Genomic DNA, 4,776 nt, shown 5'->3' on the forward strand with positions numbered 1-4,776 from the left:
TAGAGGAGATTTCTTGGAAAACCAGTTTCCAGTTTATCAAGCCTCTCCTGGATATCAAATACCTATTTCTATTGGTGAGAGCAGCAATTTCTTTGCACAGGATGTGCGACCTTTGGAATGGTTTACGCCCGCTAGTTTTTGTTTCCTATAAGCTAGCAGTGGAATATCACACAATCGGTGAGGGTGTAATTAATTGCATCAAAAACAACAGATGTTATTGGGAAAATGTTGCCCAACAAAATGGCTGTTGTCCTGTCCTACACATGAAGCTAAAAACCAATCCACCAAATGGCCCCATAGAAAGAGAGAAAATGCTGCCCTTGCTCTTAAACTCTCGCCTCAAATGAAGGCTGACCTCTCTGGTCACTCCCTCCACAGACAGAATAGTCAGTGCAGCTAAAAAGTGGCATTCTAAAGTGTATGAAAAAAGCAACATGTAAATAGGAAATATTTTTGAACTAATGATTTATAGAAAACAAACCACTTCTGTTGGGGCCACATTACTCACGAGTGCCAGTTAGTGCTTTATTTTCCATAAACTATTAGTCCCTAGTGTGTTTCCTCTATTTATTGATCCTTTGAACAGACATGCTAATAATCAGGATTTAAAGTGTGGAAAAGTACTGAAGGAGGGCAGAAATGAGAACCAGTCTCAGACTAAAATGTTAATTGTAGCAGCTTTTTATAATTTAGTGTTCATTTTCGGACTGGATGCCAGTGGTTTTAAATTTCTCGAAGTAAATTTGCAAATTGAAAGAAAGAGTTCCCACCAGCTGTCAGAGGTTATGAGCGGAACTGACACTTCCCAGATCTGGGTCCTGGATCAGTTTACAAAAACACCTGCACAAGGGGGGGTGAAGAAAGGCTATCAGGCCTGCAGAAGTGATTGCCATAGTGACTGAGCTTTACCTCGGGCCTCCTGTGACCTGTTATTGCTGCCGTGGGTGATGATATCATATTTTGCAGTCTATTGTACTCACGGCAGCTTCACAGCAACTGAAATTCTCGGAGGATTCAGAAGGGAAAAAAAATAAGTTGTGAGTTCCATGTGAGCTTGAGCAATCCGAATGTACAGCAAGTAAACAACCTGCGATATTTTTACTTGACAAACAGTCCACGTACCCATTGCAGTAGTCGATGAAGTGCATTTGAACTGCAACTCAAACGCCCAATATTAAACTGCGTTTAACTGGTCATATGAACCACATGTTTTAATGTTCTTTATTGTGTCTATCAATTATTCCTCACCCCTCCAATCTTCTACCCTGACTGTCCCTCTCCTGAGGGCAACAGCTGATGCTGGGGTATGATTCCACAGGAAATCAGCAGCTTTCCAACCCCTTGCCCAAGTGACCCATTGTTCAGATGTGATCCCAGATACTTGCATATTGGCAAACTGTTTTGAGTGGGGAGCATCGCATTCTGTCTTACTCAACAGCTCATTGACGGTCACTGGACAGCAATCAGAAGCAGGAACCTTGGTTGATTTCCCCTTCTGTAGCTGTGGGAAGTCGGGGCTGGTTCTAGTGCTCCTCATCATCATAGGCAGTCCCTCGGAATCGAGGAAGACTTGCTTCCTCTCTTAACATGAGTTCTTGAGTGGCTGTTCAGTCCAATACGAGAACCACAGTCTCTGTCAGTGGGGCAGATAGTCGTTGAGGGAAGGGGTGAGTGGGATTGGTTTGCTGCACGCTCTTTCCGCTGACTGCGCTTGATTTCTGCATGCTCTTGGCGATGAGACTCGAGGTGCTCAGCGCCCTCCCGGATGCGCTTCCTCCACTTAGGACGGTCTTTGGCCAGGGTCTTCCAGGTGTCAGTGGGGAAGTTGCAATTTATCAGGGAGGCTTTGAGGGTGTCCTTGTAACATTTCCGCTGCCCACCTTTGGCTCGTTTGCCGTGAAAGAGTTCCGAGTAGAGCACTTACTTTGGGAGTCTCATGTCTGGCATGCGAACTATTTGGCCTGCCCAGCGGAGCTGATCGAGTGTGGTCAGTGCTTCGATGCTGGGGATGCTAGAGAGGAGGATGCTAATGTTGGTGCATCTGTCCTCCCAGGGGATTTGTAGGATTTTGCGGAGATATCGTTGGTGGTAGTGCTCCTACTGCAACACTGGCTGAGGTCAATCGACTCAGCATTGAGCAGGGATTGAATGTGGACCTTTCTGGTAATGTGTAGGATGTTTTGCCTGACTTGTAAACCGGAGAATGCCCAGTGACCTGATTGATTATATCACTGCATTGCCTACGTAAACGTATTTTTAAAATATTGTTGTATGACAAGAACGTGTTGGGACGTTTTACTACGTTAAAGCTGCTATACAAATGCAAGTTGTTGTTGCTAGTGGTTTCTGGAACAACCTATTTCTAGTTTTGCAATGTCTCTTCAAATTTCCATGCTAACTCCTTCTGTAAAACAGGGAGCTTATGGTGGCTTTACATATCCTTATGTTAATACCTTGTGTAATAGGCCAACCAAGGTTCTCATCCATAGTGCAAGCTGAGGTTGGAGTAACGCGTCAGCTATCCTTGGTTCAAGTGTGTTTTAGCCACCTGATCCATTGGTTAAAACGATCAGCCATTCTGTCCCCACCGAGGATGGTCGGTAGATGTACCGGACTTTGTCATTTCTGCTAACTGGTACAGTTTTTCCATGAAATGAGAGTTACCTGCTCTCCCCAGTTGTTATGCCATGTCACTGAACAAATGCTTTAAAAATAGATTTACTAAATATTATGGCTACTGATCCAGTTGTGGATTACATACTTAAAAAGTACTCAGTGCGCCCCCGATAGTTCAGCAAACTTATCAATGAGCAGATGAGCCATACCGAGGTGGATGGTCCCAGGCCTAACCCCAGCATGTGCTAAATTTCAAAAGCAAAGTACTGCGGATGCTGGAAATCTGAAATAAAAATAGAAAATGCCAGAAATACTCAACAGGTCAGGCAGCATCTGTGGCGAGAGAAACAGAGTTAACGTTTCAGGTCGATGACCCTGCATCAGAACTGGAAAAAGTTAGAGATGTGACAGATTTTTAAGCAAGTGTAGGGGGCCAAGGAGACTGCATCGTGAGTAGCGAATACAGTATGCTAAATTGAAAGTACAAGCAAATCGATGTTTCACCTCTACATTGGGGAGACCAAACGCAGATTGAGTGACCGCTTTGCAGAACACCTCTGTTCAGTCTGTAAGTATGACCCCGAGCTTCCGATCATCTGTCACTTTAATTCTCCGCACCACTCCCACTCTGATATCTGTCTCTCGGCCTCTTACACTGTTCCAATGAAGCTCAACGTAAGCTCGAGGAACAGTACCTCATCTTTCATCTAGGCATTTTACAGCCTTCTGGAGGGTTGACCCATCCACCTCCACGGAGGTGTGTGGGGGACCTGACCCATCCACCTCCATGGCACGAACCTGGTATTGCAGTACTTCCAGGAACGGTGCAGTGGCTCTAGGCCTTTTGGCTAAGAGCATTGGCGCAGAGTGATCCTTGGCATGTGCAAGGTGACCTCTGGCGTTTGTGATTTGACAAAGAATTGGAAACGATTGGCTACGAATTAAAAAAAAAAAAAAAAAAAATTTACAGCCTTCTGGGCCTTTTGGCTAAGATCATGCGTAACTGACCTGACAGGGGAGTAGCCACCATGACCTCCGGGTGGTTCTCCCTGGATCAGGAAGGTATATGCTTGATTTTTTGGAAACAGGAGGTGGGTGGGGTGGCTTGACCCATCCACCTCCACGGAGGTGTGTGGGGGACCTGACCCATCCACCTCCATGGCACGAACCTGGTATTGCAGTACTTCCAGGAACGGTGCAGTGGCTCTAGGCCTTTTGGCTAAGAGCATTGGCGCAGAGTGATCCTTGGCGTGTGCAAGGTGACCTCTGGCGTTTGTGATTTGACAAATAATTGGAACGATTGGCTACGAATTTAAAAAAAAAAAAAAAAAATTACAGCCTTCTGGGCTCAACATCAGGTTCAACAATTTCAGACCATAACTCCTGCACCTATTTTTTTTTCCTCTTTTTTTTTTTCTTTCTTTTTTTCTCTCTTTCCTACGGCAGCTGTTGATGATTCTGCCATTCACACCCTATCTAGACTCATCTTTTGTTTCTTAACTTGTCCCATTACCATCTTCTTTTGCCTTGCACCTTCATCCCTTTTGTCTCTTAATCTCTTCTGCTTCCCATCCTATCACAGACCTTCCCTTCTGTTCTTTCCTCCCCTCCCCCTACCCTGCCCCTACACTTTCTTAAAAACCTGTTACATCTCTAACTTTTTCCAGTTCTGACGAAGGGTCATTGACCTGAAACGTCAGCACTGTTTCTCTCTCCACAGATGCTGCCTGACTGCTGAGTATTTCCAGCATTTTCTGTTTCTTTATGTGCTAAATCTCAGTCAGGGTGGCTGTTCGGTGCTACACATTCATGCTACTAAGGTTCGGGAAGAGACAATGGGCTAGGATTCCTACTCCTGATCACACTCTGGGTGGCCCATGTCAGAAATTCATGTGTACGGAGGGGAAAGAATCTGGTTTAAATGTGATGCCCCACAGCTGGACAGCTGGCTGGCAATCACTTCCAAAATTCACGCATGAATAATGGTCACGGGAGTGAGGTATGAGAGGGTGCTTTGTGCTTATGGAACCCTAGCATTGAATCAATTACTTCAGGAGAGGAGGGGAGGAGAAAAACATTAGGGAGAAAAAATCTACAATATATTTGAAATGTTGTGTTTGCATACCCATCCTGTCTACAAAACCTTACTTCTTGTTGTCA

General features: G+C 45.0%; 1 pseudogene; it reads left to right on the forward strand.

Annotated features, from left to right (window-relative positions):
- The first annotated feature begins 3,582 nt into the window (after positions 1 to 3,582).
- On the forward strand, positions 3,583 to 3,822 carry LOC139280388 (U2 spliceosomal RNA; annotated as a pseudogene).
- Positions 3,823 to 4,776: the final 954 nt, after the last annotated feature.

This window comes from Pristiophorus japonicus, chromosome 14 (assembly GCF_044704955.1).
Source record: "Pristiophorus japonicus isolate sPriJap1 chromosome 14, sPriJap1.hap1, whole genome shotgun sequence".
Taxonomy (NCBI): domain Eukaryota; kingdom Metazoa; phylum Chordata; class Chondrichthyes; family Pristiophoridae; genus Pristiophorus; species Pristiophorus japonicus.